This window comes from Balaenoptera physalus (assembly GCF_965194825.1).
Source record: "Balaenoptera physalus genome assembly, chromosome: 14".
Classification (NCBI taxonomy): Eukaryota; Metazoa; Chordata; class Mammalia; order Artiodactyla; family Balaenopteridae; genus Balaenoptera; species Balaenoptera physalus.
The window spans coordinates 42,975,115-42,988,415 of record NC_138893.1 but is presented as its reverse complement, the minus strand read 5'-3'; the positions used below and the strand labels follow the sequence as shown (position 1 = coordinate 42,988,415).

Below are 13,301 nucleotides of genomic sequence, written 5' to 3'. Positions count from 1 at the left end.
ACATATTATTCACGAAAGCTTACACTGTATCTTCACAAGCATCATTTCATTTTAAGTATCACAAGAACTTGGGAGCAAGTAGGGGTAGTTATTTTCTTTCTTTCTTTCCTATTGAGAAAACCAAGGATCAAACTTGCTGCAGGTCATACAGCTACCCAGTTACCAAGCTCTGTGCTCACTTCATTACTCGACTCTGACTAGCCCACCCCCATGTCCCTGCAGCTTGATGACACCCAGGACAGGATACCTATCTGTGGGGCCCAATGCAAAATGAAAATCAGAGTTCAAAGTGTATTAAGAATTTCAAAGTGTATTAGGAATTTCAAAACAGCAACTGCAGGGTATTAAAGCAGCATGGGGCCCTTCTAAGTAACTGCACAGGTGGTATGCCCATGAAGCTGGCCTTGATGACACCACGGCAAATTAAACTATGAAATCAATAATTCAAGGAGCTACTAATTGAATAAGGCAAAGGGTATGGATGTACTAAAAATAATCACTTCTCCAGGAAGCACTGCAAAAGTACCTGTGACAAATGCAATCCAGCAATCCAAGGTGTATGATCATAATCACCCTCCTCTAAGTAAATTATTCAGATTAGGAAATGCATGCCCATCAGCTTCTGGTGGAATGAGATAAACACATTTCTTCCCAAGTTACTTACTGAACACATTAATATGTATTTTCCCAAATGTAATGAACTGACATGCTTCAGACTGTGACAAAGTGAAGGCATCAGAAATTTCATTCAAGAGCAGGAAAACCATCAAATTAACTTGTAGCTTTCAGCAAACTTACTCTATTCGGCCTATGCCTCTAGCATGCCATTTCAGAATAAACAGCTTCAGGAAGGCAGCTACACAGGTGCTTTCACAACTGAGTGAAGAGCTGAAATAAGAGACTGGCAGTGCTATCAATAAACAGCAGATGTTTGCAGGCGAGCTGGGATCTGCTGCCTGAATTTCCAGAGTAACATGAGATTCTGGAATGTATAAAAAAAGCCCACTGTTGTCAGTCACCTCTGAACACCACACCGCAGAACTATTTGGGCGTGAGAACCAACTCCATTCCTTATGAGGGAGGAGTGAGGAAACAGCACATTGCCTTCTTGTCCTGTTATCTGTACTTTGATCTTACTAGAAAACTTCTGAAAACTGGAAATCTTGTCAAGAAAAGTCCAGAAAGATTTTTGAACCAGGAAATGTGCATTTGGGGAGTGGAGAAGGAGAGCAGGAAACATTCCTGCATAAGTAACATGTTTCTTTTTTTTTTTTTCATTAAAAATAAGCTAAATGTGATCTAGGAAAAAGAAAGCATTTAAATCAATCAAACATGAATAAGGGAAATGTTACACAAATGTCGATTTTATTCTTCAAAACAAGTGTGTATAGATTACAATTTATTGTTGGACAGCAGTTATCATTTACTCCATTTGAACATGAATATAAACAGTTGCTTGTCCTGGAGTTCAACCAGTCTGTATTTAAATCCCCAATAGCTATTTAATATCTGGGTGAGCTTAATTAGGAATATTGGGTTCTTTTGATCTGGAGTACCAAAAACCAACTTAAGCAAATAGGAAAAGATACCAGGGTATCTTACTAAATCCAGTAAATAGTTGAATAACCAGGTTATAGGAAGAGTGAGAACGAGGGCAACTCCAAGGACCTCCTCAAATAAACTTGATAGATCTTTCCTCTTGGTCTCTGCCATCACAGCAATGTGGTTTCTACTGAAAGATTCAGTGAAGTTCATATATCCACACTCCGAACTCTTCTAATACAGGCATGTTAACTTGGATGGGTTTTATTGATAAGTATCAGTTGAGGCTCACACATCCAGAAGTACTAAAACGTTCACCAATGTCCAGAAGATGTGGAACATGAATACTAGTCCTAAGACAGAAGAGTTTTACTCTCAGTTTCCTTTCACTTGCCCCGCTCATTGTGGATGGACAAGAGATAACATATTGGAGTGCTCCAAGACAAAAAGAACTGTGTACTATGGGTGTGCTTAACTAAGACAAGTGTTTGCCCAGAGATTATTACAGAGAAACAGCACAACATAGTGAAAAGGACGTGGGTTTTCTAACTGAGACACAGTTGGATTCAAATCTGAAATGACCCACGCCTTGATCAGCTGTTTGAGACTGGGAAAGTTACAAAATATCTTTGAATCTCAGTTTTTTTATTAATATCATTTTCTCTGAATGTTAAGATAATGAAAGGTCTTTGTGGAAAACTGAAAACTATGGGAAGTTTCAAGGCATACATTGCAATTGCCCTGTAATCTAATCCCCTGGGCCTGAAGGTTAACACTGTGATATAATTCTTATAAATTATATATATATATTTATATATATATAAATATATATATATTTACATAAATATATATATATATTTCCCACAATCACTGCTTCAGCTGCATGCCACAATTTTGAAGTTTTGTTTCATTTTCATTCAGTTAAAACTATTTTTCCCTGTGATTTCCTCTTGGATCTGTTAATTATTTAGAAGTATGTTATTTAATTCCAAGTTTCATGGATTTCCAAGATATCTTCCTGTTATTGGTTTCTAATTTGCTTCTGTTGTGGTCACAGAACATACTCTGTGTGAGTTCAATCTTCATAATTTACTGAAAATTGTTTTATGGCTCAGTATGTGGTCCGTCTTGAATGTCCCATGTGAAAGAGTGGTTTTCTGCTCTTATTGAGTGCTGTACTCTATAAACATCAATTAGCTCGAGCTGGTTAATGGTGCTATTCAAGTCTTCTACATCATTACTGTTTTTCTGTGGCAATTATTAAATCAAATTTTAGAGTAATGTTTTGAAATATCCAATCATAATTATAGGTTTATGTATTTCTCCTTTCAGTAATGCCAGATTTTGCTTTATGCATTTTGAAACTATGTTATTGTGCTTACACATTTAGGATTGTTATGTTTTTTGATGAATTAACCCTTTCATCATGAAATTTTCTTCTTTACACCTGCAAATCTTCCTTGTTATGAAGACTATTTTTTCTGATATTGCACAGCTACTCTAGCTCTCTCATGGTTATTCACTGTATTAAATATACTTTAAATGTATTTTTAGTCCTTTTCATTAAACCTCTGTGTCTTTTTATTTATGTGTTTCTTATAAAGTCACTATAACTGGATCTTCTTTTTAAATCCAGTTTTACAATCTTCACTTTTAATTGTGTTTTTAGGTCATTTGGTTATCAACAGTGTTATGTTTAAATCTACTATCTAGCTTTTTATTTTCTATGCAGCCCATCTTTCCTTAGTCCCTTTTTCCTGTCTCATTCTGGATTAAAAGAACATTATTTCATTCTAGCTCCACTTTAGCTCCTTTTTTTTTTTAAACTTTTATTGGAGTATAGTTGATTTACAATGTTGTGTTAGCTTCAGGCATAGAACAAAGTGAATCAGTTATACATATACGTATATCCAGTCCTTTTTTAGATTCTTTTCCCACATAGGCCATTACAGAGTATTGAGTAGAGTTCCCTGTGCTACACAGTAGGTTCTTATTAGTTATCTATTTTATATATAGTAGTACGTATATGTCAATCCCAATCTCCCAATTTATCCCTCCCCCACCTTATACCCTGGTAACCATAAGTTTGCTTTCTACATCTGTGACTCTACTTCTGTTTTGTAAATAAGTTCATTCTTTGGCTCCTTAATTATACATCCTTGTTCTGTTTTGTTAGTGGTTGCTCTGGGCTTAAAACTTGCACCTTTAACTTATCACAGTCTATCTTCAAATAATATTATACCCCTTCATGTATAACATAAGAACTTTGGAACAGTAAGCCTCCATTTCTTCCTTAGTCCTTCATGCTGTTGTTGTTATACATTTTAACAACTTAACATAAGCCATATTCTCCACAGCTTTTATACCAAGTCCCTCTTCTATAAACAGTACGTAAAGGTGCCAGTTTTCAGCATCCTTACCAACCTGTTGGAATTGTCACATTTAAAAATTTGTGCCAATGTGATATTTATGAAATGATATATTATGATTGTTTTAGTTTTCATTTCCCAGATAAAATGTTTGAGGTAGAGCATCTTTTCATTATCTATTAGCTATTGTGTTTCCTTTCTGTCAATGGAATGTTCATATGACTTATACATATTTTTCCACTGAGTTGTTTGTCTTGTTGATTTGTGGGAGTTTTTATTTAATGAATTTTGGATATTTATCCTCTATTTTATGCATTGCAAATATTCTTCCTATCTTCAGCTTGCCTTTTGACTTTGTTTTCTGCATTTTTAGATAAACAGAGGTTTTTTTGTGCTTTTTTTTAAAATTTAGTGAAGTCAAACCTCTGAATGTTTTCCTTTGTGGCTTGAGATTTTTATGTCACTAAAATAAATTCTCCCCAGTTCTGATAAAATAGTCTCCTATATTTTCTTCCTAATGTCCAAAAATTTTGCTTTTCCTATTTAGGCTTTTCATCCATTCAGGATTTAACTTTGTATTCACCTTTTGTCCCTCTTTTCATGCATCTTACACACAAGTACATTCCAGTTCTCCATCCCCTTCCCTAAGTTCTAACTTTTTTTAGTCCAGCTTAGTTACCACTTCCTTCATGAAGTCTTCCTTGACTGCCCCAGCCCTCAATGACTTTCCCTCCTCAACTTTCTAAGATATTTATCACTGAACTTTGATAGTAATTGATGCCTATGCATGACAGTGAATGAGGTAGATGCAGGATTCAGGCAGATCATCTTAATGAATAAAAGAGGGCCAGAATTAAAGACTATAAAGAGAGTGGGGAATGGAATAGCACATGTCTTATCTCAAGGGCAGCTGCTACTCAGCTCTAGCCAATGATTTCTATGTGGTACCAAGGCTCAGAGTTGCCAGATCTAATTTTTTTTTTTTTCAACAGAACCTAGGAATCCAAATTTTTTATGTGAAATATTTTGACCTTTAAATATTGCCAACTCACTTAAACACATTTTTAAAGCATTACATGTGTGTGTTCGGCAGGGTGAGGGGAGTTAGCTCCTGGTCAGACTCAATCATCCCACTTCCAATCTCTATCCTCTGGTTTAATTGTTAACTGATCAACTAATCAGTTGATCAGTTTAATTTTCTCTTCAATTAAATCATAAACCCCTTGAGTACAGGAACACCCACTTTGTAACCATGACAGAAAAGCATATGATAAATGCTCAGTAAACCGTTGATTGACTGTTGATGGACAGGGGACATCATATGCATACCCTGAGGCACAGTCCTCTCCATGACGGAGTGCTAGGGAGAGGTCTGGAGGGGATCCCACAATGGGACACTATGACCAAGATGCTGCCTATCCAGTGAGTGTCATTCCAGTGAGACACACGTGCACAGAAAATAGATCCTCCCAAAGTCAACGTCATCTGTCCCCAAGGGATGGGATGCCAGGTCACATTCTGGACACTCTGCCAGGACAAATTCAAATTCAAGAGCTTTTAAATTCCAGTGGTCTGTGTAGTACAAAGAGAAGATGCCCAGTTCTCAGAGAGGCAAACAGAGTTGTAGAGAGAAACAGAAAAGGCTTCCAACCCCTCTGTCTTTTAGGAGAATAAAATCCTGACTCTTAGTAAAGTTGTGGCATGGCCATTGTTGTTCATTCATAGTTCTGGGTCCTTACCCTCAGAATCACCAACTCCACACCACCAAGTTCACAAAAAGCCTAAGGAATGAACCAAAGGTCCATCTCTGTAGTAAAGGCAAGTTCAAACCAAGGAACCAGACACTCAGATTCAAAGCTTTAGTTTATCCCTCAAGAGCCCTGGCTAAGATGCCTAGCCTCTCTGACCCTCTGTCTTCTCAGCAGAAGAGTAAGAACAGTCAGCTTGCAACTACCTCTCAGTGGAGTAAGTAGCAGTGTCAGGAGTGGTGAGGAGCACAGCCTCAAGTCAGACACGAATTTGAGCCTGTTAGCTGAGTGACCCAGGGAAAGTTACTTAACTAACCTCTTTGTGCCTGAGTTTCCATACCTACCAAATGAAGGCAAAAAATAGAACTTAGCCCACTAAGTTGTTCTAAAGATCAAATGACATTATACCTGTAAAGTTTGCTACAAGTGATAAGTTTGAGTTCAAAGGTGGGAGGGAAATTGGTGCACTGTAAGGAATTACTATTACAGGATCTTTTGTTCTAGTCTCCAGAGCTGCCAGCACCCCACAGGGGTCATCTCGTTGTTGTTGTGCTGTTGTTGTTCCTTCCCCAAGATTGCAGGGTCCTGCGAAAGAGAACTTCTCAGCAGAATCTATTTCCACTGAAAGCTAGTGTGTTCACTTCTCTGAGGCTACACAATTGGCATGTTTCACGCCCACTTGGAAATAGATCTAGGCAAAGGCACTTCTATGCTTCAAGATCTTACACACAAAATGTCCTAACATTGCCTGAGAGTGCTTTTATGAGCATGTGTCTTCACTTCAGGGTGTCTAAATGGGCCTCTATGTTGCCTTCCATATCTCTGTGAATGTAGGTCTCTTTGTGTCTCTGTGTGTATCCTTGGCTACGTCTATACACGTGAACTCTTGTGTATGTGTCTCTTTCTGTGTATAACTGTGTGTCTCTCCATGAAACTCTATGTCTACCTCTTCTTGTGTGCATGTTTCTCTGGATATGTATCCAGAGTCTATGTTATGAATGTGTGTGGGTATGTGTCTGCACCTGTGTTTTTTATGAAGTTCTAGGATTGTCCCTCTGTACCAGGATACATGTGTATATGTGTGTCAGGAGCCATAGTCTCTAACCATGGACCATGGGTGTGTGTGTGCATGTGCCTCTGTCTGTGATGTGTGAGTCTCCCATCAGGGTTGTATACGTATCTATGTTCTCTCTGTGTTGTGTCTGTCAGTGAAACTCCTTGTCTATATCCCTTACCAAAGGGGCCACAAGCATGTGTGTCTGTGACAAAAGACAGAACTGAACAACTTCAATTTGGCCCATCAATGCTCCTTAATTACTCTGTGCTATTGTCAAACTCTTGGAAACACAGGCCACTGGTTCTCAATCTATCTGCACGGGTTCTGGGGAGCTTTTAAAGAAACACTGATGCCCAAACTCCACTCGCAGAGATTATAATTGCCATTTATTACTCTGCAGTGGAGTGCAAATATGAGATCTTTGTGAAGCACCCGGGCAATTCTAATGTGCAGCCATGGTTGAGAAAGACTATATCAGGGAAATGGACAGGCCTCTTCCATTCTCCCTAGAAAGATGCACACTGCTTTCCTTGCCTGTGACATCACTAATATCAGGGGGAGAAGGAGACAAAAAAAACAGACCTTCCCTCTTTCTAAGGAGGAGGCGCTACCACAAAGGACCCTGTGAGTCAACAGTCTGCAAATTAACCTATGAAAATAACTGAGGAGAAACTCTCCTTCAAGCCCAATCCTTCTTCCATTCCAGTAGACATTTGTTTCGTTTTACATATATGTCTGTCTAATTAAAAGATGTAGAACTACCTTAATTTCTATATAAACTCATTGTGTTTACTAAAAATCTTTCACAAACCAAAAGAGGATTTATTAGTATAATAAACCAAGTACTTCATAAAAATTTAAATGCATTTTTGAGCATTTTTTACCAAGGAAAAGTGTTAAAAGAGGAAGGGTCCATGGGGCTTCCCTGGTGGTGCAGTGGTTAAGAATTCGCCTGCCAATGCAGGGGACACGGGTTCAAGCCCTGGTCCGGGAAGATCCCACATGCTGCAGAGCAACTAAGCCCGTGCGCCACAACTACTGAGTCCGTGCACCTAGAGCCCACGAGCCACAACTACTGAGCCCGTGCACCACAACTACTGAGTTCGCACACCTAGAGCCAGTGCTCCACGACAAGAGAAGCCACCACAACGAAGAGCAGCCCCCACTCGCTGCAACTAGAGAAAGCCCACACGCAACAACGAAGACCCAATGCAGCCAAAAATAAATTAATTTATTTATTTATTAAAAAAAAAAAAAGGAAGGGTCCATCATGGGTCAAAATCTCTCATTTGTGGGAGTGGAGATCTAAAGATGAATATGAGAAAGAATCCAAGAAGGGGGAGGGAAGGAATAAAATCTCAGATGTTTAGACCCTGGAAGCAGAGCCACCACATTCCGTAAGATGCTTTTGTACAAATTAGAAAAAGGCTCCCTTTGCCCAGGATTGTCCCACTCACCTTCAGAGCAACGTGCCTTATGATTTAAATCATAAGGGTGGGAGCCTGTAGGGAAGGTTCTATGGAGGGACTGGCTATTCCCTCACTTGCAACTCCTGCCTCTAGAGAAGTTCTGAGACTCTGAGGATCTTCCACCCATGTAGACAGACTCGTTTTTAGGCAAGAGAAAGGTAGTAGACTCTCAAACAGTCCTTAGGAAGCACTACTGAAGCTGGCAGAGTACCTGCAACTCAGTAGATCTCACTGAATATTTGTGAGAATATGAATAATGAATGATTGAATGAATGAATGAACTGCTCTTTAGCGATCTAATGGATCTGAACAGGCAATACAGAGGGCTCTCTCAGCCAACTAAAGGAAGCACAAAAAGTTGACAAGAATACCTTCTGAGCTCACTAACTTTCTCACCAGGAGAACCTTCCTGTGGAGCAAAATACTCACAGAGAAGTAAGAAATATGCTACTGTCCCCAGTGAGGGAAATGTGAAGAAAATATACAACCCGTTATGTATCCAGAGCCCATTTTAAGGAAATATTAATTTTAAAAGATGGAATTGGATTGCCTGAAGAAGTTTAAGACAGGAAAGATGGAAGCCCCACAGAATTTTAGAGCAGGAGTTGGCCCTGGAGACTGTCCAGCACAGTCCTCTCTTGTTGTAGTTGAAAGTCTGGTGCCAGAGAGACGTGAAAGTGCCCTAGTCCCTCAGCCAACTGGTGGTGGATTGTGATCAAGAACCCCAGTTTAGGGACTTCCCCGGTGGTCCAGTAGTTAAGACTTCGCCTTCCAATGCAGGTGGTGTGGGTTCGATCCCTGGTCGGAGAGCTAAGATCCCACACGCCTCTCGGCCAAAAAACCAAATCATAAAAAAAAAGAAGCAGTATTGTAACAAATTCAATAAAGACTTTAAAAATTGTCCACATCAAAAAAATCTTTAAAAAGAAAAAAGAGAGAACCCCAGCTTAGTTAATCATCATTTGCTGCTCTTTCCATGCTCTCCGGCTCCTTACCTCCCTGAAGAATGGCTTAGGCAAAGCTATTTGGAGGTGCAAAGACAAACTGAGAGACCTCACTAACCAGTGTATGGACCATTATAGCTCTGGGGGTTCTGCTTCCCCGATTCACCCAAACTTTTAATAGAATGATCATAATTACTTCTCCTCCAGGAATTAAGGAAAAACCCTCCTTTTTCTCTCAGGTCCACTATTTAAAACAAACATGGATGAAATGGTCACAAGCATAATGCAAACCTTAACCTTAGCAAGAGGAGTTTGAGATTACCCCACTGCTACTTATCCTCTGACTCAGGGTGGTGGACTCCTGGGGAGGTAGTGGGGAGGGCCAAGTGCCTGTATTTTCTGATGAAATCAAATCTCTTTGTGAGAGTTTGGAAGCAGAAAAAAAAATATATCAAATAAACGTTTTTCTCTGCAGGGTGCCCCCCAAAACTTCCCAAGAGTAATCCTAAAGCTTATGCAATATGTTTGTATAAATCAGTCATCATTAAAAATTGTTCAAGCAAACTGCCAAATCGATCCTACTATCAAGTAGATGCAACAGCTTTTATCTGCCCCCAAATTCCAGTTATCTCTTACCCACCATACTCCTTCCACCCCCACCCCGCCCTCTACACGCAAAAGCTTCTTCCTGCTTCTCTTGAAAGCAACAGGCTGCCACCCCCTGGCAAGAAATCATCTTGGAGAAACAAGGTTGGATCTTAAGACCCTTGAAATGAAGGAAAGAAAATGTCAGGCTAAAACTTGTCAGTTCTAAAAGGTACTAGTCAGAAAGTGACCATTAGAATGTTGCCAAGAATTAGTTTCCTAGGATGGGAAAAAGAAAATATGTAAGAAAAGAAATGAGAACATTGAGGCAGAACCTATAAGAGAAAGAATTTTTCCTTGGTAATTCTGCCACTCTGAATTGAGCACTTGCAGATACAGCATGCTTCCACATTTCCTTCCTCCCAAGAAGAATAAAAAAAAAAAAAAAAAAATCTCAGGATTGAAAACCTTTATTGCATCTATACCTCTTGAATCCCCTGCCCCACATCACAACTTCATCAATTTTCCCACTCTGCTCAAATAGGTGTAGCGATTTTGGATTTGTAACCCTGTTAAGAAGCACATTCTACAGTTTATATATGCCTATTTTACCTTCCTGCCTTGTGAACAGAAAAATCAGTTGGAAATCCCAACTAAATAGGGGATTTCCCTTAAACAAAATAAGGGAACAATGTTATTCTCACTAGTAATCAGAGAAGTGAAAATTAAAACATGAAAGTACTGTTTTTCACCCAGGAAGATAGTAGGAATATTTGTCACTGATAATATCAACCATGTAAATAAAGATGTAATAAAATTAGCACTTTCATACATTGCAGGCCGCAGCATAAATTGTTACTACTTTTCAGGAAAGCACAATGACATACAGAATTCACACTCTTTGACCCAGTGTGCATATTTCTTGTAATTTCCACATAAAAAATAATGCAAGGAATAAACAAGTAATAGACACAAATATATCCATTGCAGGTTTGTTTTGAAATGACCAACTTATTTGTAACATTGCAGAGTATGCTTATGATACAATGCTAAATTTAAAAACAGGAAAACCAGCCAGAATTTTCCTGATAAGCAGTAGGAATCCATGCTGGTTAGTTTCACCCTCAAATTTATATTAAAACAACATTACAGAAGTGTTCCTGCAAAACTGTGTCATCTTCAAAGAGATTCATGGAAAGGACTCTGACAAGTACGGAGGAATACAGGTTTCTGATAAATTTTCAGATCATACCACTGAACTAGGTAAGAATTTACAGAACTCTAATGAAGAAACTGATGGCTTCGCAAAACTTCTAACAAAAGATGAAGACCGGGACTTCCCTGGTGGTCCAGTGGATAAGACTCAGCGCTCCCAATGCAGGGGGCCCGGGAACCAGATCCCGCATGCCGCAACTAAAAGATCCCACATGGCACAACGAAGATCCTGCATGTTGCAACTAAGACCCAGTGCAACCAAAATAAATAAATAATTAATTAAAAATAAATCTTAAAAAAAAAAAAAGATCAAAACCAACAAGAATTGTATGGGACTAAATGAACTGAAGAGAATAATTATAATATGACTTTTTTATTTGAAACATTGCTGAATTTTTTAACATTTTAGTTTTCCATATTTAAGGAAACATTTTCTCTTAGGCTATCTATGATTCACAGCAATTTGATAAAAAGTACCTTGTAAACAAAAATGAAGCATTTACTTTTTCTCTCTGCCTGATCTCTCCAGAATTTGGAAACTCTCATTGAGTATTCTTATTTTTATGGCAGTATAGTCATTTGCATGAGTTCAATAAGAACCTGTTCTCCTTGTAACAGGACACAATCGGAAATACTGGCTACAATACCAAGAATTTGACTAGAATGTCATATTGGAGAGAGATATACAAAGACTCAGATATGACCAAACAATTTTAAGGAAGTGCTGGGAAAAATCAGCCTAGTACCTTGCTTGTAAAGTTCCAGCAAAGTAACCTTAAAAAGAGCTTATATGGTCAATCATTATTCTTGCCGCATTAATGTAAATAATCAGGCCATTTCAATGTAAACAAATTAGTTTTACTATGATCATCTTTGATAAAAAGGGGGATAATTATGGAGAGAGAAATTAGTTTTGCATCTTTGTAGATATTAGGTTCTTATCCTATTAATTGTCTTTAAGGCTCTGTTATACACCTGTAAGTTGGACTGGATACTAAACTCTTCTGGTTTCCTCAAATATCAGACTAGAAATCTCTCTAAACTATTTCCAATTTTCTCCCACCCTTTTGATTTGGAATCAGTAAGAACAAAGACTGCCCTTAAATTTCCTTGGAAGGGACTATACCAGGTCCTCCTCACTTTACCCAAATGGCAGCCAAACTTCAGAGACTCAAGCCTTAGGTGCACATCTTATAGCTAAAGAAGGCTCCACCTGACATCTAGTCCTATACAAGCACTGGAGACTTCCGAATCAAATTCACCTGCAGGAATTGAAGCAGAAGACAGCTGAAGGAGACAGCTTTCTCAGGTGTCAGGACCAGACCTGTATACCTTTTTCCCACAGTTACTTCTTATCTAATCCTCTTCCTCTTTTTCTTGGAAAGAAACACCCTTATCTGCATTTCTCCATCTATTACAAAAGAGGGAAACTTACCTAATTGTTGGGCTTGCCACCAGAAATTTCAATCAATTCTTGACAATGGTGACCATTTAGTCCATCCTGTAACAAATTTTTTCACTTGTCACAAGTGTTACTGCTAATTTCACCCAGTATCCCCTTGACATCAGCTACAAAGTAAGACTTTTGAAGCCTCCCACAGTCCACCCCATTAAGCCTCCATGGCCACCTTAAACAGGAACTACCCATGGACATACATGACTCCAGGTTTGCCTCCACAGGAAGAGCCTTTCTCCTTAAGATCAGAATAAGTGCCAATGAACACATGATCCAAAATTTCTCCCTAACATTAGGAGAGCAAGACAATTCCACGGCCAAAGCAGTAGCAGGCCAACAATGATCACGTGACTCTTTGGATAAAGTAGTTTTAGACAATGGCATGGCCCTTAATTATCTACTTGCTAAACAAGGAGGTATTTGTATGATAGAAAATACCACCTGTTGCACATGGATAAATACTTCTGGAGAGGCAGAAATTCAATTACACACGATCAGGGAACAAGTGCACTGATCATAACAAATTCCCCCTGATACTCTATGGTCTTTTGATCTGTTTAGCTGGCTAACATCATACAAACTGGACTTAAATTACTTTTAACTCTGCTTTGCATAATTACTGTTTTTGCATAGTTATTTTTAAGCTCTGTACCTGTTGCCTGTCAAACCTTTAGAAACGACATACCCAATAGAGTGACACTAGCTCAGTGCTTCAAGATGATCTCTAATGCTTACAACCTAGATGGGATATAGACTTTAGATGGGAAATCCCTGAGAGTTCTTCCTCATGCCCCTCCTTGTTACTCAAATGTGGCTTCAATGGTTTCCAATTGCTATGCGCTTTCCCTCTGACATGAAACATGACAACCACGAAAGGTCCTTCCTGGTACCAAAGTGACAAAAACCACTAAATATG

At 38.8% G+C, this 13,301-nt stretch overlaps 1 protein-coding gene across 11 annotated transcripts in view; it reads right to left on the bottom strand.

The window, feature by feature from the left end:
* The window catches only part of LOC309643036 (uncharacterized protein), a gene marked incomplete at its 5' end in the record, with an annotated part of 739,057 nt that overhangs the window by 721,087 nt on the left and 4,669 nt on the right, over positions 1 to 13,301 (bottom strand). For 5 of the 11 annotated variants that reach the window (XR_014253496.1, XR_014253497.1, XR_014253498.1 and 2 more), the window contains one exon: positions 12,365 to 12,430. The exons of the other annotated variants lie outside the window; for them this stretch is intronic. The remainder of the gene's footprint in view (positions 1 to 12,364; positions 12,431 to 13,301) is intronic. 11 annotated transcript variants of the gene reach the window in all.